Raw genomic sequence first — 22882 nt, 5'->3', positions numbered from 1 at the left:
TTGTTATATAACCCAAGAGTTTGTGTGCTTGTGTGTTTGTGTGCTAAACTCTATTGCACTCTGCGTCTCGCACTCCCCGGCGTAATGTTTGGCTTAGAGGGAAACGTGTCTGCGTAAAACCTAACCTAGCCTATCCTATCTTATCCTATCCTAACCTAACAAAGCCAGTAATTCATGTCATTTATATTAATATGAATAAACAACATTGAAAAAAAATATTTGAAAATAGTTAAAAACGTTATTTGAAAAGTGAGAAAATGTAGTTAGATGTAGTTAGGTTTTGTGTAGTTTTAGCTATTCTCTCAAGTATGCCACAGTGCCAAATTGGGAACAGTTTACCGTGTTCTGTATGCAGTATTCTATTGCCATTATATGCACTCTGCTATCTTAATGACTGATATTTACCAGAATTACCTGAGGACCACCATCTCTAGTGGCCTCCACGGGGACAGCAAGCCGGCGGCTTGGCAAAGGTCCCTCCATTCTTCTTGATAACTTTTTCCACCTGTATTTTGAACTGAAATATGGGGTGCATATAGTATTTCTTTATATAGTATAGTATATAGTATATCTTTATAGTATTTCTAAACATAGTAGTTTAGTCCCCTCAGTTATGGAACGAATCTTTTACCACTACCACGCCAAGGCTGCATACTTAAGAATTAGTCTTATGTATGTTGTACACAACCTGAAAATCTTTATCTCTTAAGGTTCACGAAAGCTGTCCAGTCCCTTGCTAGTTCCAAACACGCCGCTGATGTTATTCTGTTGTTATGTGAGCTCCAGGTGATGGTTATGTCTGCTCAGTTTGTCAGGCAGAACTCTTCTTCAGTGGAGCCCCGGTGATGAGTATTCATCAACCCTATATTTTATAGTTGCTCCATGGGCCATTTCCTTATTAAGCTTTTTAGTGCCTTGCAGGGTAAGGTGGTCACTGACCTATGTGTGTGTGTACGGGTGCTGGTGTTGCTGTAGTGGTGGTGATGTTGTGGTGATGTGTGGGCAGTGATGATGTACTGGTGATGTGTGGGCACTGATGATGTTGTGGTGATGTGTGGGCACTGATGATGTTGTGGTGATGTGTGGGCACTGATGATGTTGTGGTGATGTGTGGGCACTGATGATGTACTGGTGATGTGTGGGCACCGATGATGTTGTGGTGATGTGTGGGCACTGATGATGTACTGGTGATGTGTGGGCACTGATGATGTTGTACTGGGGATGCTGTACTGGGGATGTATGGGTACTGGGGATGCTGTACTGGGGATGTATGGGTACTGGGGATGCTGTACTGGGGATGTATGGGTACTGGCGATGTATGGGTACTGGGATGCTGTACTGGGGATGTATGGGTACTGGCGATGTATGGGTACTGATGATGCTGTATTGGGAATGTAAGGGCACTGGTGATGCTGTACTGGGGATGTATGAACACTGGGGATGTATGGGTACTGGTGATGGTGTACTAGGAATGAATGAGTACTAGTGATGCTGTAGCGGGGACACGTGAGTACTGGTGGTGGTTTAATATGTGAGGGTTGGGGGAGGTGACCTTGAGGTACTTACACAAGGGTCGGGGGGTTAGGGGGGGGGTTACTGTGTAACAAGACACCTTGAGTGACACTTATATATCCTGCGTTACAAACAATAAGAAAAAATATAGATAACAAAACACACACACACACACACACGCACACACACTCTGAATATAATCCCCTGGTAACAGAAGCCTCTCCTGGAGAGACAAACAGATACCTCCGGTGTTTGTTCTAAACAGCCGTAATTGTCATTGTTAGTGCCGCTGCGAGAGTTATTCACAACCTCTTGATCTGCTAAAAGGACCCCTAAGAACCATGAAGACTGTTGAGAACCGTGGTGTAGCGAATAGGGTCTAGTACCTGTGAAAATTATGTACCCCTCTACGTCATTCTTACTCTTTAATTAAACAACCTAATCGAATGGAAATAAGAGATATTGTTGTTGTTATAGATTCAGCTACTCGAAACAAGTTCCAAGTAGCACGGGCTATGGTGAGCCCGTAACTTACCTGATACAGGAGCGGGGCAAATTGCACGGGCTATGGTGAGCCCGTAAACTTACCTGGCACAGAAGCGGGGCAAGTAGCACGGGCTATGGTGAGCCCGTAGTGGACTTACCTGGCACAGGAGCGGGGCAAGTAGCACGGGCTATCGTGAGCCCGTAGTGGACTTACCTGGCACAGGAGCGGGGCAAGTAGCACGGGCTATGGTGAGCCCGTAGTGGACTTACCTGGCACAGGAGCGGGGCAAGTAGCACGGGCTATGGTGAGCCCGTAGTGGACTTACCTGGCACAGGAGCGATGGGATAAGAGATAAAATGTGTGGTTTATATATGGTGTGGAGGAGCTGTGTGACGTGACTGTCATAATCATGCTGGGACAGGATTTAGATGATAATGGTACAAGAAGCAACATATCTATTGCGTATACCTCCATATCTCAACACGGTTTGATTTCGCTTTACAATTATGTAATATTATCATCTTCCTCTTTATAAACTGTACACACGACCATAAATGTGTGCAGTATATGTACTTATATTTTATATCAGATAGTTCACAAGTTATTCTAAGCTAAAGATAAATTGACTAATGAATTGCGATAATAATCAGTCGGAAAAAAGTTGCAAGCAAAAAGCTAATTAGGCGTAAGCCTCGACAACTTTCTCCTCTAGTCCGCTCCACTTGTTCAAGTTCAAGTATGTTTATTGAGATAAGAAAGAAATACATCTCAAAGGGATAGAGTAGCTTAAGCTATTTCTACCCCCCCCTCCACTTGTTTACGACTCTTAAACAGAAGAAGTTCATTGTAACATCTCAGTGATATTTGTGTCTCCTGTCTTAGTTGTGTCACTTCACTTAGAATATTGCTTCACAATCTTCTCATATCTTCTTAGACTCCTGTATGTCGTTATTAAGTCTGCTTTATTCCTTCTTTCCTGCTGTATACTAAGGTTCAGTTCCTCCGTCTTTCTGCATAGCTCAGGAACGAACCTTGTCGCATAACTTCAGACCTATTTTTTTTTTTTTTTTTTTTTTTTTTTTTTTTTTTTTTTTTTTTTTTTTTTTTTTTTTTTTTTTTTTTTTTTTTTGAGATATATACAAGAGTTGTTACATTCTTGTACAGCCACTAGTACGCGTAGCGTTTCGGGCAAGTCCTTAATCCTATGGTCCCTGGAATACGATCCCCTGCCGCGAAGAATCGTTTTTTCATCCAAGTACACATTTTACTGTTGTGTTAAACAGAGGCTACAGTTAAGGAATTGCGCCCAGTAAATTCTCCCCGGCCAGGATACGAACCCATGACATAGCGCTCGCGGAACGCCAGGCGAGTGTCTTACCACTACACCACGGAGACTGCAATTCTAGTTTTGAGAGATTCTAGTTTTGTATATTTCCATCCCCAGGATGCAGCCCGTAGCAGCTGTCTAACTCCCAGGTACTTACTTACTGCTAGGTGAACAGGTGCATCAAGTGAGAGAAACTGCCCATTTGTTTCTGCCTCAGTTTGGAATCGAACCAGGACCCTTAGAACTACGATCCCCCCTCCGAGTACTGTCCGCGGCCAAGTGCACACACACACACACACACACACACACACACACACACACACACACACACACACACACACACACACACACACACACACACACAAATCTGCGAGGCACTGAATGCCAGTTTCCATGGAGTGTTCACTACCGAGCCTGAGCAGCTCCCATTGTTGGAAGGGGTTACCCTAGATGAAAGACTATCAGATATAGAGGTGACAGCAGAGGAGGTAATGAAACAGTTGACAACTCTAGATGCAACTAAAGCAGTTGGACCAGACAAAGTATCACCGTGGATACTAAAAGAAGCAGCACAGGCCCTCAGCGTGCCTCTGGCAATGATCTTTAATGAGTCACTTATGTCAGGAGAATTGCCCAGTTGCTGGAAGAAGGCAAATGTCGTGCCGATCTTCAAGAAAGGAGATAGGGAGGAGGCACTTAACTACAGACCTGTATCACTGACAAGCATCCCCTGTAAAATACTGGAAAGAATAATTAGGCTACGACTGGTTGCACACCTGGAGAACATTAGGTTTGTGAAACAAACATCAACATGGGTTCTGGACAGGGAAATCGTGCCTAACAAACCTTCTGGAATTCTATGATAAAATAACGAGGATAAGACAGGACAGAGATGGTTGGGCAGACTGCATATTTCTGGACTGCCAAAAAGCCTTTGATACAGTACCGCACATGAGACTGCTGTTCAAGCTCGAGAGGCAGGCGGGGTGGGGGGGAAAGGTCCTAGAATGGATAAGGAACTACCTAACAGGAAGGAGCCAAAGAGTTACGGTAAGGGGCGAGAAGTCGGACTGGCGAACAGTAACAAGTGGAGTACCACAAGGATCGGTGCTGGGACCAATTCTATTTCTTGTGTATGTTAAACGACATGTTTACAGGCGTAGAGTCCTACATGTCGATGTTTGCGGATGATGCAAAGTTGATGAGAAGAGTTGTGACAGATGAGGATTGCAGGATCCTCCAAGAGGACCTGAACAGATTGCAGAGATGGTCAGAGAAATGGCTACTAGAATTCAACACGAGCAAATGTAAAGTTATGGAAATGGGACTAGGAGATAGGAGACCAAAGGGACAGTACACAATGAAGGGGAACAGCCTACCTGTAACGACGCGTGGAAAGAGACCTGGGGGTGGACGTAACACCTAATCTATCTCCTGAGGCACATATTAATAGGATAACGACAGCAGCGTACTCTACACTGGCAAAAGTTAGAACATCATTCAGAAACCTAAGTAAGGAGGCATTTAGGGCGCTTTACACTGCCTACGTAAGGCCAGTCTTAGAGTATGCCGCCTCATCATGGAGTCCCCATCTGAAGAAGCATATAATGAAACTGGAAAAGGTTCAGAGGTTTGCAACGAGACTCGTCCCAGAGCTACGAGGGATGGGGTATGAAGAGCGCCTGAGGGAACTGTGCCTTACGACACTAGAAAGAAGAAGGGAGAGGGGGGACATGATAGGAACGTATAAGATACTCAGAGGAATTGACAGAGTGGACATAGACGAAATGTTCACACGGAATAGTAACAGAACGAGAGGACATGGATGGAAGCTTGAAACTCAGATGAGTCACAGAGATGTAAGGAAGTTTTCTTTTAGCGTGAGAGTAGTGGGGAAATGGAATGCACTTCAGGAACAGGTTGTGGAAGCAAATACTATTCATAATTTTAAAACCAGGTATGATAGGGAAATGGGACAGGAGTCATTGCTGTAAACAACCGATGCTCGAAAGGCGGGATCCAAGAGTCAATGCTCGATCCTGCAAGCACATATAGGTGAGTACATATAGGTGAGTACACACACACACACACACACACGTAACCCTGACAAATGCATGGTTACTGTGATATGAATTGAAGCAAGAAGGCCTCGAATACAGTACAGGATGAAGGGAAGGCAACTTCCAACTTCTGTAAAAGATAAAGACTTAGGAGTAGACATAATATGAGATATATCACTATAAGCACACACCAACAGAATAATGACTGCAGCATTACTGACAAATGTCCAGCTATCCTGGTCGAGGACCGGTCCGCGGGGACACTAAAGCCCCGAAATCATCTCAAGATAACCTATATAAGAACATAAGAACATAAGAACAAAGGTAACTGCAGAAGGCCTATTGGCCCATACGAGGCAGCTCCTATTCTATAACCACCCAATCCCACTCATATACTTGTCCAACCCGTGCTTGAAACAATCGAGGGACCCCACCTCCACAATGTTACGCGGCAATTGGTTCCACAAATTAACAACCCTGTTACTGAACCAGTATTTACCCAAGTCTTTCCTAAATCTAAACTTATCCAATTTATACCCATTGTTTCGTGTTCTGTCCTGTGTTGATACTTTTAATACCCTACCAATATCCCCCCGGTTATGTCCATTCATCCATTTGTAAACCTCTATCATGTCACCCCTAACTCTTCGCCTTTCCAGTGAATGCAACTTAAGCTTTGTTAATCTTTCTTCATATGAAAGATTTCTAATTTGGGGAATTAACTTAGTCATCCTACGCTGTAATATAGCGTATATTATATATAGTTAATGAAGGATATACGCTGTATATCCTTCATTAACTTGCACAAAGAACCCTTCCGAGCGCTGTACATTCCTTGTGAGGCCCATACTTTAGTATGCTGCCGCGGCATGAAACTCCTACCAAAGAAACACAACAAAACTAAAAAAAAAGTCCAAATATGCAACAAGATTTGTTCGTGAGCTAAGAGGACTGAGCAGTGAAAAAAGACTAAGGGAGCTGAATTTCACTGTAATGGAGAAAAGGAATATGGCAGATTTGATAACGACGTACAAAATACTAAGGGGACTTGACTATGTAGAGAAGCAGTGTTCAGACTGAAGGACAATCGAACGAGACGTTATAACCGGAAACATGAACAAGAGTTGTCAGAATATTATTTTTTCTGTCAGTCATAAATGAGTGGAATGGACTAGACCAAAAAATTATATTAAACAGATACTGGACCCCCGCAAGTACAACCAGTTCAAGTTCAAGTATGTTTATTGAGATAAGCAATAAATACATCTCAAAGGGATAGAGTAGCTTAGGCTATTTCTACCCCCCTACAACCAGTTGAGTACACACAGTCAACGTAGTGCCAGTTAAATAAAGGAAGACAGGTGGCACTAAAGCGCTTTGTCATGGGTTCGTATCCTGGCCGGGGAGGATTTACTGGGCGCAAATCCTTAACTGTAGCCTCTGTTTAACGCAACAGTAAAATGTGTACTTGGTTGTAACAACGATTCTTCGCGGCGGGGATCGTATTCCAGGGACCTGCCCGAAACGCTACGCGTACTAGTGGCTCTACAAGAATATAACAACTCTTGTATATACAAGTATCAAAAAAAAAAAAAAAAAAAAAAAAAAATCTACAGGCAAGTAAGTATCCCTGTTACGAACGAGGTCAGTGTCTCGTTCTCACTTAATTTGAATTATCTTTTAATTGTAATGTTGATTCCTTTATGTTGTAATTTTTCAAGTAAAGCCAATATAAATTTGTAGTTCTTAAAGTATATTGTTGGATGGTAGGTAATTTTGTTGCTAGGCTAGAATATGCAAATTTGTCATGCAGTCTGATATAATTTATAAGAACAGCTAGCCAAGGTGGAATTGCAAATTAATTTACATACATTTTGAAGTAAGGAAAGGCAAATAGAGTATGCAAATAAACTGCTGATAAGCCTACGAATTGTTCTTTAATGGGAGAGCAACGGGGAATTGCATATTCGTTTTAGAATGCTGCATGTCTTGTATTTTATGCATGTTGATCGTGATTTTTTACGTGGAGCAACCAGCAGGCCGGTAAATACATGTTATAATAATGTTATGTAGTTTAACTCCCCCTTGGGGTGAATGGCGGTTATTGCTTTAGCCGCCAATTTTCAATTTCTAGCCGCCAGCTGGTCTAACAGCTGACGCAGCGTTGTCATATTGCAAATCTCTTAGATTATTATCTTATGGTAGACAGTAACTGTATTGTACGAACCAAATTGTACAGAATTGATAGACAGTATAAAGTACTACTGCTGTGTTTTATATTTGTAGTGTTGCATTTTGATTGTTTAACTAGTAGGAGAAAAAGTAGTTACAATTAAATTTGTCAACGCTGTGTCGTGGTTGCTGGGCAGCTCTATAAAATCGCCAGAGATTTTGTGGACACGAGTGGAGGAGGTACTGCTACCGCAGGGCTGTTCAGGTTTGTTCAGTTCCTTACGGTTTTTGGGTTAGGCATTGTTTACTATGTCAGGCAGTGACACCTTTCATTAGTGAATAGTTTGTGATTACTGAAGTGGATAATCCCTGCCTATTTGAAGTGTATCAAAGGGATGCTAGTTTTTGCCCGCGAATATTTACTTGTATTTTGTCTATATAATAATTAAAGCTGGGTATTACGTTCATGATGCCTATTACACGTTCCTCGAGACCGGAGCAGATAACTTACGACACCTTAGTTATAATTTTTTAATTGTTAATTCTTTATACTGGTTTTATATTACACCCATTGAGAATTACCACGATCTTTCCCCTCCTTAAATTGTAATAGTTTAAACATTTGAATACAGTTTTTCCTCAGCCTAGGCGCTGAAATGGGGTAACAGGAATTTGTTCTCAACACTTGGCAAGGGTTCAGGGACGGCATACAAACTTAATAGAATTCAATGACCGTGTGACAGAGTTGAGACAAGACAATATGTTGTGAAGCCTGGACAATTTTTGTATTGCCAGAGTGCCTTGGACACTGCTGTAGGTGAGACTCAATGCACAGGATATCTAAACTGGCAGGGGAGACGGGTGTGTGCTTAGTACTCCAGTAGATAAAGAAGTACCCAAGTAACACGTCTTGATTGATGATTGATGAAGATTAAGCCACCCAAAAGGTGGCACGGTCATTAGTAGCCCGTAAGTGGTAGCCCTTTTGAGTCATTACCAGTATCAAGAGCAGATACTGGAGATCTGTGGAGGTGCGACTGCACCCTACAGAGAGGTCGTGACCTCTGAACAAGTCTTGAGTGGGGGGAATCCTTAAAGTGGCAATACATCGCAAGGGAGGTCCCATACGGTCAGTACTAGAGCCTATTTTGTTTCTGATTTGTGTAATGCTCTCTCGGTGGGAATAGGCTCCTCTAATCTCAATGTTTGCAATTGATGCAATACTAAAGTGAAATATAAACGCGGTGGAAGAATGTAAGAAACAACATAACTTGGACAAACTGATACAATGATACAAGTGGTTACTGGAGTTTGACTAAAACAAATACAAGGTGACAAGGCTGAATGTTGGGAAAGAAAACCACACAAGGTACGAAATGAGAGAGGAAGAAACCCACTTAGAATAGGGCAGGAACAAGACTTAGGGGTTAATATTACCCCCAACCTCTCACTATATCGGTGAACCCACATCAAATCGATACTCTCAGCCCCATATTGAAGGGTGGCCAAATTAATAATTTCCTCTATAAATCTGAATAAGGAGTCATTCAGGCAAGTTAAATTAAGAACATAGCCGGAAGGCCAGTTGGCAAGCGAGGCAGCTGCTATTTATACCCAGCGAAACTCGTTCACATATATGTCCATCCTTCGCTTGAAACAATCGAGCAATTCCACGTCCATTATGCTAGCCAATAATTTGTTTCATAAATTAACAATATTTGCAACCAATATTTACCCAGACCTTTTCGTAATCTAAACTTGTTCAGTTTGTATCCATTGTATCGTGTCCCATTTTGTGTTTATTTATTTAACACCGTATTAATTTCTTCTTGGTATATCAGACATCTATTGTGTCCTTTAATCATATTATCCCTTACTCTTTGCCTTTCAAGAGGATGTAAATTAAACTTTCATAATCTCTCATCATATAGGATTCTAATTCCTGGGACTAACTTTATGATCTTTGTGTCCACGTTCAAGTGAACTTATGTCCAATCAATAGTACTGAGACCAAAACTGAACTCCCTAATCTAAATGGGGCCTAAGAAGACCAAGATAAAGACCTAACATTAGACATTTGTTGGGTTGGATTTGGGTGAATGACCTGTCAACCTCTGTAGAGTTATTGAAACCACTACACCTGCTTACTGTCTTAACTAGCAAGTATACTTTCGGCCTGAACACAGCCCAGGACTAAAGTAAACTCAGTGAAGGATTGAAGAAATTATTTATGTAATAATCTAAGATGAGGTCTGATAAAGACCTTTTGTGCCCTCTGTAATGCTTTTGCGCTACCGCTCACAAGATGAGTATGGGGTGCACAATAAACTAGCCGCCTTCGGCGGCAACAATCAAAAATCAAATCAATCAGTATATATATATATATTCCGAGAAGTGTGGTACATCTCTATTACAAATCTTATTACTGACGCTTCTAGAAGTAAAAATCCAATTTCTTGTTTGCTGAATTTTGAGCATTTATGAATATGTTTTTGGCTTAAGACCTCCAGGTACATACTCGAATCTCTTTTCACATTCAAATTTGGCAATTTCCACATTGTCCAACTGATATCTATTATTATCTAGGTTTATCGTGCAAAAGTTATCAAGATTAAACTGCATTTGCTATTTTTTTGTTGTCTTGTAATGGTGTTAGTCTTCTGAGTTCTATATTTTTGTTTTGTCTGTTAATTTGCAAATGCTGCTGTTTAATCCTGTGATCGGTAAGATGCACAAAAATATAGAGGGCACGAAAAAGTGTAAACCCAACTCTTAGTGGATGTTGTTTGACATTGATAATTAAAAATGTTACGGGCGCCTCATATTAATGTAATGATTGCATATAGTTGAATTGCTAGTTCCTGTTTGCACTGTACTGCTCTTTTTCAAATTCATCCAAGAGTTCTCTCCTGATGAAACTTTAGGCTTCAGTTTAATAGACAAACGTTATATTCAGTAAATGCTTTGTTTTCTACAAGCTTAGCCAGGGGAAACTACTTTGTAATTTTTGACAAAGGTGGGCATGAACGACTTTCAAAGAGAACGGATTTCTAGGAACTCTCCATTGTAAGACCATGACAGGGAAAATCGTTCATTTCCAGGCAGGACAAAAATGGGGCCAACGATTCATTTTTAAGGCAATTCCCAACTCTCTGAGGTTATCTTGAGATGATTTCGGGGCTTAGCGTCCCCGCGGCCCGGTCCTCGACCAGGCCTCCTTTTTATTACTCCCCCCAGGAAGCAGCCCGTTTCAGCTGTCTAACTCCCAGGTACCTATTTACTGCTAGGTAACGGGTATCAGGATGAAAGAAACTGCCCATTTTGTTTCCGCCTCCACCGGGTGCGGCGTCTCTCCATCTGCTGCAGCTGGTGACCGTGAGGAGCTGCTCAGGTGAATAGTCAGAGGTTAACCTCTCTCCTCTTGTGTCCACTTGCCTTGGTATGCACGCACGCGCGAACACACACACACACACACACACACACACATAATGTGTGTGTGTGTGTGTGTGTGGATAAACTATTCAACACTGGTGGTACGCGAACAAGGGGACACAGGTGGAAACTGAGTACCCACAAGAGCCACAGGGGCGTTAGAAAGAACTTTTTCAGTGTCAGAGTAGTTAGTAAATGGAATGCATTAGGCAGTGATGTGGTGGAGGCTGACTCCATACACAGTTTCAAATGTAGATATGATAGAGCCCAGTAGCCTCAGGAATCTGTACACCAGTTGATTGACAGTTGAGAGGCGGGACCAAAGAGCCAAAGCTCAACCTCCCGCAAGCACAACTAGGTGAGTACTCACACACAATCTATCTACTTGGACTGGTTTGAACGTAGATGCCTCGCTACTATGTAGGATTGGCGTTCGATCCCCCGATGATCCAATATGGTTTGACACTTGGTCGTTATTCCTACGTAATATTGAAGCTTGTTATACACATTTTCTTTCCAAGTGCCATATATTAATGGGTTAAATTCCTAGAGAGTATTGACATAATAACGGACAGACAAGTATGGTTTTCGAACAGGAAGATCCTGTGTAACAAATCTACTTAGCTTTTATGATAGAGCCACAGAGATACTACAGGAAAGAGATGGTTGGGTTGACTGTGTCTATCTGTACCTAAAAAAGGCTTTTGATTGAGTCCCACACAAGAGGCTGTTCTGGAAACTGGAACATGCTGGAAGGGTGTCAGGAAGACTTGTGACATGGATGAAAAATTTTCTAACTGACAGACAGATGAAGGCAGTAATCCGAGACAATGTATCTGATTAGAGGAGTGTTACTAGCGGAGTACCACAGGGTTCAGTTCTTGCTCCAGTAATGTTCATCATCTTCATAAACGATCTACGAGAAGGAATACAGAATTCTATGAACATGTTTGCGGATGAGGCTTAGATACTGGGGAAGATAGAACACGCAGACCATTGTAATGCCCTTCAAATTGATCTAGATAAAATAACTGCTTGGAGAATCAGGTGTCAAATGGAAGTCAATGTGAATAAATATTTGCCATGTTATGGAATGTGGAATCGGAGAAAATAGACCACACACAACTTACAAATTATATGGAAAGAAATTACAGAACTAATAAAGAACGAGACCTAGGGGTAGCTGTCGCCAGAGGAACACATAAAGAACATTGTGAGAGGACCGTATGCGTCGCTGTCTAACTTCAGATTTGCTTTTAATTATATGGATGGTGAAGTACTAAAGAAACTGTTCATGTCTTTTGTGAGACCAAAATTGGAATATGCAGCACTTGTATGGTGCCCAAATCTCAAGAAGTAAATAAACTGGAAAAGGTGCAAAGGCATGCTACAAAATGGCTTCCAGAACTGAAAAACAAGAGTTACGAGGAGAGACTAGAGGCGTTAAACATGCCACAACTAGAAGGGGGGTTGGGGGGGGGAGGTCAAGGCAGGTGTTGTCTTTCACTTTCACCAGGAGCTCGTCTTCAACTCTGAAAAATAATGCCTGTGTTGCCCAGACACCACCCACATCCCCCCCCCCCCTCGCTGGTATATGTGTTTGTGCTGTTATTAGTAGTACTAACGTTTGTGTAAGCAAATATGTTTTATTTCTTCATAAATAGTTCTACGAGGCTTTTTAGTGACCTCTGGCAACTTTTGGCTAATTTTACAGATTGTAAGATTCTCTTCGTTAAAAATATATCCCTTAATGATGACCAAACAACACGTCAGAGGAAGGAAAAACGACGACGTTTCGGACCGTCCTGGACCATTATCAAGTCGTTAAGGTAGAAGAGAAACCGACCTCAAAACACAAATTCAAATTTAAAGATAAAGAGATGATGTGATCAAGATAGAAGATCGTTGTCTCCTTAGTGTGTCAAAACTGACCCTGTATATATTCGCCAACAAGAAGGCACAAAATATAATAGACAATATACAGCCTCAGAAGAATAATGACATTTTAAATTGCTTCTTCACAAATGCTAGAAGTCTAGTAAATAAATTTGACTCATTGTGTGCATATACTGAGGCTGAGAATCCTGAGCCTCGACTTGAGAATGGTCCAGGACGGACCGAAACGTCGTCGTCCCTTCACCTTCTAGTGTGTGGTCTGGTCAACTTACTTTAGCCACGTTATTGCGACTCCTCGTCTGCACGAGAATCCTGACATCATTGAGATCAGCGAAACATAAGAGACGGGAAGATGTAATTGAAGGGGTAAGTACATATTACAGGGTACCACCCACCTTTCAGAACGACAGAACAGCAAGAGCAGGTATTAAACTATACATAAAAGAGGATTTGACTGCAATCATCAGTAAGGAATTAAAATATAAGTGATCCTCAGAATCTTTATGTACCATAAAAGCTCAAAATGCTAGTAAAGTGATAATGGTAGTATGCTACGGGACATACATGGCAATAACAGAGGAAGTTAGAGACCACAATGCTGTGATAATGGCAGCAACTGAAGAACAAGTACTCATAATGGGAGATTTTAACTAGGAGACAACAGATTGGGTGAATCTTTCAGCAATAGCAAGAGAGCTATTGCTTGACCCAGTACAGGACTCCTTTCTCTTACAGACGTGACAAACGCCCACCCCAGGTAATAGCATTCTCGGTCAGTAGTAGGCATGATCATTACAATCTAGGTAGGAGAGAAGTTCGCCCTTTCATGTGATTACGATCTCCTGACATAGAATATAATTATGGAAACCCATATAAATGTCCAGAATAATGACTTCCATACTGTACAATAAAAAATATGTTTCATGCAATTTAAATCAATGTTTCTTTATGTATTATAGTTTTGTGTAGGCTTAGGTTATATTAGGATAGGTATTTGGTTCTGTTGGCAATTATTTGCATTTATCAAGTAATCCTCCATCCAGCTCAGGCTGTGTTATCGATGTGTATATGTATTTGTATAAATTTTGTAATTCATATATATGTACATATAACATGTATATATAACATTAATAATTGTGTAACTAGCGTCAAAAGATTGTTACTTGCTTAGCTAAACGAACTATGGGGTTCAGTTCCTGAACCGATTATGTGCCTCCGTAACCCTTTCCACCACCGCCCAAGGGATGGGTATGAGGTGCATAATAAAGAAAGAAATTGAATTCAAGCTGTGTCAACTACGGTACTGAATTTCTTAAATTTAATAAGTCAGTATTTGACTTGCACAGCAGATAACCAACTGCACGACAGGATTAGCCTTTCATATAGCATAATAAAAAAAAATTCTACATTGTGGGCTTATGTTGAAAGGTTAAGTAAGGTGTTGTGGTTGCGTTGAATTAGGCAGTATTGACAATACACGGTGAAAGTTTTAGTTTAGTTCATTTATTATGCACCCCATACCCATCTTGTGGGCGGTAGTGGAAAGGGTTACAGAGGCACATAATGGGCTCAGGGACTGAACCCCACAATTCATTTAGCTAAGCAAGTTACAATCTTGATGAGCTAGTTACAAAATTCAATATAAGTCGTCACATCAACATTGGGTTCGAGATCGACCTCAAGTGCAGGTTCTAAATTAAGCAACTGACATATGTGGAGAGTTAGTGTCAAAATTGATATGTTTGTCCTGCACACCGCCCCCCATCCAGTGGGCAGCGGTGGATAGGTTACAATCACTCGGTTACTACCTACAGTTAGCAAACTGGGGATATTTGGCTAAAATTTCTGGTAGCAGATCATTTTGAATGAAATATTTACACATCGCTGGAACATTGGCTATAGAATTGTCTCTAAATTCACGTATCTTTTCGCACTCCATCGCTAGACATGTTGAAAGTACAGCCTGTTCTCGCGAGCGTTCTCACCGTCAAGAAACAGTCGTATTGCCTTTCAGTGCCTTAAACAGTGCCTTAAAATATCAGTGGACCCACGAACAAAAAGCTGGACATTATGTCAACTTCTGCCGTCTTCTAGTACGACAGCTTTTGGCCTTAGGTAAAGTATACGCCAAAATGCGGCGTGCTATAAAGAGGACAGGTTGTTCAGGGAACGATTCCCAAATGGTCCGAGCGGTTAGGCACCGTTCCTTCATTTACCCATCATATTTCAGTTTATTAAACTCGTATTTTTTCCATGTGCGACATTAATCATGTTTGGGGTGACGTTTTTTTCTTAGATCTCTACTGATTGAGGAAGAGGAGACGCTGTTGAAGGCTGAGGTGGTGAGGGAGCCAGCCTCAGGGTGTCTCAAGTTGCTAGGATAGGCTTCTCCTTCCATCATATACATCTCCCGGAGTCTTATAATTTCTTCTTTATTTTTTCCAACTTTGGAGTATTTCTTTTTTTTTCTATAGAAGATGAACTAGTATTCTTCGATCGTATAAGGAAACTTATAGAAGGTAACCCCATTTTCTTGCCCCGGCATATCTCGTAGCACAAACAATATTATATAATTACACACAAAGATCACACTAACGTGATGCATCAAATGAACAAATCCACAAGGGCCATGACGAGGATTCGAACCTACGTTCGAATCGGGATGCTCCCGGACGCAGGTTCGAATCTTCGTTACGGTCCTTGTGGATTTGTTCATTTAATGTTATATAATATTCTTCAAAATACAAGTTTCTTATCACTGACATGATAAGAAACAATAATATATTTTGGCATCATAATATGTCTTCATTAGTGAACAAGTGTCCCTTAAGCTCCCCTTAATAGTGCTGCATAGTAAACATATTGTTAATTTTATAATACAATTATGTATCTATCAGAGAATTGTTACTCCAATATTTTTAAAACTGAATTCATCAAGTAATTTAAAGATTTGCCCAGAACGCTGTTCATAATTAGTGGCTATATATATAATGTATGCGAATATTAGATGAACTTACAGCTAGTTTTTTATCTACACTGAGTAATCTTTCATATAGAATGGGTTCGCAGCACATTGTTGTGTATACCTAAGCTTGTTAATAATAAAAAAAAGTTTTTAATAAATAATAATAATAATATTATCATTATTATTATTATTATAGACGCCACATATATAGACCAATAAATTGTCTTCTCATCATCCTACTTTTGTGATATAAATTGTGCTAATATTTGTTACTGCTCTATTGGTAAATTACATATTGTTTTTCCAATATATAGCACCTTACAAATTGAAAGCTAAATATTAATCACTATGCCAAAAATGTAAAGTTTGATTTAGAACATCAAACACCTGTTTTGTTCACCCATTATTGTAATGATTTGTATAAGTTTTTATGAACATAGATTTTGATTCTGAATTTGACAACTGTAGTGATTTTAAATCACTAATAAATGAAGCTTCTAAATCTAAATCTTGAGTATACAGTATATAATTATATATATTGCATGTTATGATATTACTGTGATTTTCACTTAGGTAAAAAAATTTTAACTAATCTAACTATAAATGTACATTTTTTATTAACAAGCTTAGGTGTACACAGCAATGTGCTGTTACCCTATTTTATGTGAAAGATCACAAAGTGTAGATCTAAAACTGGCTATAAGTTCATCTAATATCACTATCTCACAGGATGGTTAGTCACACATGGAATCAGGAAAGAGCATGAAATGCGAACATTGAACATTGAACAAAGAACATTGAATATGTTTCAATATTCGTGAGTGTATGAAATAGTTGCAGAGCTCAAAGTACATCATATCATTTTGTCCGAAATAATTGATAAAAGGGTATACACACACATATAGTGTTGAAGAGTATGTCCTAACTCACGTTCACATACTTTACAATTGGAATGATCACCATTGGGAGTCATTATCTACAGGCACCTGCCATAGATAGCGATATCCCATCCTAATTATGGCAATTTACAATATCACACTGTCTAGTGGATGTTTTGTGCTGCCCGTACATATAATTCTAAGTTTTAAACTAACATCAGATTCAGATTCTTTTTTCAGGTACATAGTTCTTTATACGTGTCTTCTGGTCTTTGAGTGTCAGTAACTGATCTTCTGTTATTCCAAATTTCCTGAAGTACTGCGGCTTTTACAGTAGAAATGGGACTGCTCATATCCAACCCAATTTCAGGTGTATCACATACAGTTTTAGCTGCCTTGTTTGTGTTATCATGCTGGACAACACCTATGTGAGATAGGATCTTTGATATATATACAAGAGTTGTTAAATTCTTGTACAGCCACTAGTACGCGTAGCGTTTCGGGCTGGATCTATACAAATGAGATTTAACTCTTACTCTGTGTATTAATAATGTTGTTTATTATGGATGTTACAACATTCCTAGTATCTACTTTGTATGTTGGGTTTTAAGTGTATGATGAGCTGACTGAATCCCAGAAAATTACCCTTCCATTGTTCCTTTAGTGCGTTAGTTGCAAGTTGTAATGCAGCTAATTCTGTGTGTGGAGCTAAGTCAAACATTTATGAATACAACATTTGAATATTAATCCAAATTATCATAATTTTGAATATCTACGTCAAGCTTAAATATCTACATATAGCTGCCTTCGTTAAAATGATATTCAAAAGTTCTTACATAATTTAAGCGAGGTTCTGGTTTTGTTTAAGTTAGCCCTTTAAGTAAACATTGTGTTTTCTCTCATCACGTCAATAGAGAATGGATTTGGAGAGAATTTTGTTTATTTATTTCAAATTCATATTTAAATTCTTTATTCAGGAAAAGTACATATATATATTTGATTTACAACAAAGTTTGATTTATAGATAGAGCTAGTACATACACTAATACATACCTAAAGCCACTAATACGCATAGCGTTTCGGGCAAGGTGTGTGTGGGTGGGGGGAGACAGACTAAAACTTAATAGTAATTGGGATTAGGTATAAATTGTGTTGAAAAAAAGGAATAAAAAAGGGGGGGGGGGGAACATGGCACAAATCATCAATTGTACAAGTTGAAGAACCAACAGCATTATTTAGTCTCCGTGGTGTAGTGGTAAGACACTTGCCTGGCGTTCCGCGAGCGCTTTGTCATGGGTTCGTATCCTGGCCGGGGAGGATTTCTGGACACAAATCCTTAACTGTAGCCTCTGTTTAACTCAACAGTAAAATGTGTACTTGGTTGTAACAACGATTCTTCGCGGCGGGGATCGTATTCCAGGGACCTGCCCGAAACGCTACGCGTACTAGTGGCTGTACAAGAATGTAACAATTCTTGTATATATCTAAAAAAAAAAAATTGAAAAAACAAGACATGGGTTGACATTTTAGGGGTAAGGTAGGTTACATGGAGTTAATTAGGTAGTACTTGATTTTACTCTTAACTGGCTGAGAGAGGTACAGCCTTTGACAAGACATTTGACATTTAACATTTGTATATACAAGAGTTTTTACATTCTTGTACGGCCACTAGCACTCATAGCGTTTCAGGCAAGTACTTAATCCTAATAATTCCCCGGATTACGACCCGCCAAATCGTTTAGGTACCCATTCACTGCTGGGAAAACAGGCTACAGTTAACGATTGGCGCCAAGTAAATCCTCCCCGGCCAGGATACGAATCCAGGCAAAGGGCTCTCGAAACGCCAGGTGAGTGTGACTTCGCCACGGGGACTGCTAAAAAGAATATACTGTACCTGTTTCAAGGAGCCAAATCATCTTAACACAGGAGTTGACTATAACCTTGGGTTGCGTATAAGCAATCTGCGTACAATAATACACCAATAACGTAAACAAAACCTTATAGGTCTGTAGCGAGTATATTTTTTGGATAATCTACTCGCTACAGATCTGTAGCGAGTAGATTATCCCAATAATATACTCGCTCCAGGTCTGAGGCAAAGTGAAATCTACATTAGTCATTTCATCTATCATCATATGCAATTCAGTTTCATTCTTTATTATGCACCCCATACCCATCCCGTGGGCGGTGGTGGAAAGGGTTACATAATGGGTTCAGGAACTGAGCCCCATAGTTCGTTTAGCTAAGCAAGTGACAATCTTTTTCATAATATAGCTAGTTACACAATTGCGAAAAAGTCACATGTTATAAAATAATAATTCATTGTGTCGAGGGACAGAGGAAGCCAGAGTGTATTCGTACACGTTAGGCATTTATCGAAGTCACATCGTACACAAGACGATTCGCCAACGGATTTTTTTAAACCAACCTAACTTAACCTAACCAAACCTAACCCAATTCAATCTAACCTATTCCAATCGAGCGAAATACACCAACCTAAGCTAATACAACATAGCGTAGCAATAATACGGTTTTAACAAACAGAAGTTCTCGAATCCATTGTTGTTTATATATATATATAATATATATATATATATATATATATATATATATATATATATATATATATATATATATATGTCGTACCTAGTAGCCAGAACTCACTTCTCAGCCTACTATGCAAGGCCCGATTTGCCTAATAAGCCAAGTTTTCATGAATTAATGTTTTTTCGTCTACGTAACCTACCTAACCTAACCTAACCTAGCTTTTTTTGGCTACCTAACCTAACCTTACCTATATATATAGGTTAGGTTAGGTAGGGTTGGTTAGGTTCGGTCATATATCTACGTTAATTTTAACTCCAATAAAAAAAAATTGACCTCATACATAGTGAAAAGGGTAGCTTTATCATTTCATAAGAAAAAAATTATAGTAAATAAATTAATTCAGGAAAACTTGGCTTATTAGGCAAATCGGGCCTTGAATAGTAGGCTGAGAAGTGAGTTCTGGCTACTAGGTACGACATATATATATATATATATATATATATAATATATATATATGTTTCATTGAATATGACCGCATATTCTGTATTTATTATTTTCTGGTTTAGGGCTTCTATCCCTCTAACTATTTTCTTAGCATCAGGGCTTAATTGAAATAGGAGTTCTCCAAAACTCATTTTCGTACTTTTAAGGTGAAGAAAAGAAGTGATTTACTATAGAGTGTATTACACTTATTTGTATAATTTGCACGACGTTTCGAACCTCCATGGTTCATTCTCAAGTGAACAGATCTTACAATACTAGTTGATTTTATACCCGCATTAGGTCAGGTGATAATACAATGAAGGTGAAAACATGGGGGGATACATAAGGGATAAACATAGGGGCTGCAGAAGGCTTATTGGCCCATACGAGGCATCTCCTATCTAAACACAAAGATTAATCCAGTGTAATTGGCCTGTTATGTTGGACATTGTCTTCTGTGTTGGCATCGATATGTTCTTGTCTTGTCCTTACTCTCATGGTGGGTAGAGTAAATAGTTCCGTGATTTGGGTGTTCATGGTAGGTCGCTCTATTCTTATGTGAATTGCCTCAAGAGTTTGTAATCTTCTTGAATCTTGGGTTTTGTCTATTATGCAAGTATTCTTGTTCAACATTTCTCTTGTTAGAGTAATGTCATGGGCTTGTCTCATGTGATTCCTAGGGGCACCAGATTGAAGATGGCATGTCAAACGCCTCGTCAGCTTGGTCGACGTCATACCTATGTACTTACATTGAAGGTTACATCCTTCGTGGGGGTAAGTGTACATGTATACAACGCTTGACTGCTGTAGAGGGTTCTCCGTCGGCTTCGGGCTGTTTTTGATAAGGAGTTCGGAAGTCTTCTTAGTTTTGTAGAATATTATCAGGTTTATGTTTTGGTTAGGAGTAGTGCTTTTTACTCCTTTACGGATTATTTCTTTCATTATTCTTTCCTCTTTTATATGTTCACTGTGCATGGTTGATTTGTAATATAATTTTATTGGGGGTGTTGTGGTTTCTATTCTAGGTTCTGAATTATACCAACGGTCCAAGTGTCTTCTTATAGCAGCGTTTATTTCCGCGTTGCTATATCCGTTGTTCACCAATACCTGAGTTACTCTTTCAAACTCTCTACTCACGTTGCTCCATTCAGAGCAGTGGGTAAGCGCTCGACGAATATAAGCATTGAGAACACTGGCTTTGTATCTTTGGGGGCACTCACTTCTACCGTTCAGGCATAATCCTATGTTGGTGGGCTTGGTATATACGTTGGTGCTTAAAGAGGTTCCTGTTTTTGTTATTAGTACATCCAAGAATGGCAGACTGTTATTTTCACTATTTTCATGTGTAAATCGGAGTACTGACTCTCTCTCTAGGTGTCTTTTTAGGTCAATTAGTTCATCTGAGTCTTTTACTATTACGAATATGTCATCTACATAACGGCAGTATACAGTTGGTTTTTGTCTGCTACTGAAGACCCTATCTTCGATGGTTCCCATATAAAAATTAGCAAATAAAACTCCTAAGGGGGAGCCCATTGCTACTCCGTCTATTTGTAAATACATGTCTCCTTGTGGACTGATGAAAGGGGCTTCCTTTGTACATGCTTCGAGAAGACTTTTCAAGTGTGGCTCAGGTATGTCTAATTTGGGGGTGCTCTCATCTCTGTGTACTCTGTCCAGTATCATTCCTATGGTTGTGTCGACTGGGACGTTGGTAAAAAGGGATTCAACGTCCAGGGAAGCGATGATTCCATCGGGCTGGGTAGATTTGATCAATTCTAGGAAATCTGCTGATGATTGTAGACTAAACTTACTTGGAGTGTATGGAGTTAGGAGTTCATTGAGTTTCTATGTAAGTACATAGGTATGACGTCGACCAAGCTGACGAGGCGTTTGACATGCCATCTTCAATCTGGTGCCCCTAGGAATCACATGAGACAAGCCCATGACATTACTCTAACAAGAGAAATGTTGAACAAGAATACTTGCATAATAGACAAAACCCAAGATTCAAGAAGATTACAAACTCTTGAGGCAATTCACATAAGAATAGAGCGACCTACCATGAACACCCAAATCACGGAACTATTTACTCTACCCACTATGAGAGTAAGGACAAGACAAGAACATATCGATGCCAACACAGAAGACAATGTCCAACATAACAGGCCAATTACACTGGATTAATCTTTGTGTTTAGATAGGAGATGCCTCGTATGGGCCAATAAGCCTTCTGCAGCCCCTATGTTTATCCCTTATGTATCCCCCCATGTTTTCACCTTCATTGTATTATCACCTGACCTAATGCGGGTATAAAATCAACTAGTATTGTAAGATCTGTTCACTTGAGAATGAACCATGGAGGTTCGAAACGTCGTGCAAATTATACAAATAAGTGTAATACACTCTATAGTAAATCACTTCTTTTCTTCACCTTAAAAGTACGAAAATGGGTTTTGGAGAACTCCTATTTCAATTAAGCCCTGATGCTAAGAAAATAGTTAGAGGGATAGAAGCCCTAAACCAGAAAATAATAAATACAGAATATGCGGTCATATTCAATGAAACATGTTTGAAAGAAAACCTGCTGCCAGTATACACCAATATATATATATATATATATATATATATATATATATATATATATATATAATTTTTTTTTTTTTTAATACAATGGAAGGGAGTACCACCTCTAGCTGGAAGAAGGGGGACCCATAGCCTCGGAGGAAACCACGCATAACGCATTAGAGGGAATGTTTAGATCCCCTCCAATACAGTTTCTGTGTGCTTTTCTCCTACCACCCCCTTCCTTTTTTATTTTTTGTGCTTTATTATGCATTTGATGGTTAGATATATATTTGATGGTTGATGGATATATATATATATATATATATATATATATATATATATATATATATATATATATATATATATATATATATATATATATCTTATCAAGGTTGTACGGTAATTTACTCAGCTAATTAAATTTGGGGTTCAAATTTAAGCTTATAATATGGCTCTGTAACCTTTTCCCACGGGTCCGTCTAATTACCACAAGCTACCACAAATTACACAAACTTCAGAAAGCTTCCTGGCAATACATTAGTAATGAATAAATAT

The 22882-nt window shown here is 39.6% G+C and overlaps 1 protein-coding gene across 1 annotated transcript in view; it reads left to right on the top strand.

The window, feature by feature from the left end:
* LOC123745879 (zinc finger and BTB domain-containing protein 17) overlaps nucleotides 1-22882 on the top strand; it is a 583396-nt gene that overhangs the window by 337761 nt on the left and 222753 nt on the right. The window lies entirely within an intron of this gene.

This window comes from Procambarus clarkii, chromosome 88 (assembly GCF_040958095.1).
Source record: "Procambarus clarkii isolate CNS0578487 chromosome 88, FALCON_Pclarkii_2.0, whole genome shotgun sequence".
Classification (NCBI taxonomy): Eukaryota; Metazoa; Arthropoda; class Malacostraca; order Decapoda; family Cambaridae; genus Procambarus; species Procambarus clarkii.
The sequence above is the reverse complement of the archived record's forward strand: the minus strand, read 5'-3'. Positions and strand labels throughout refer to the sequence as shown.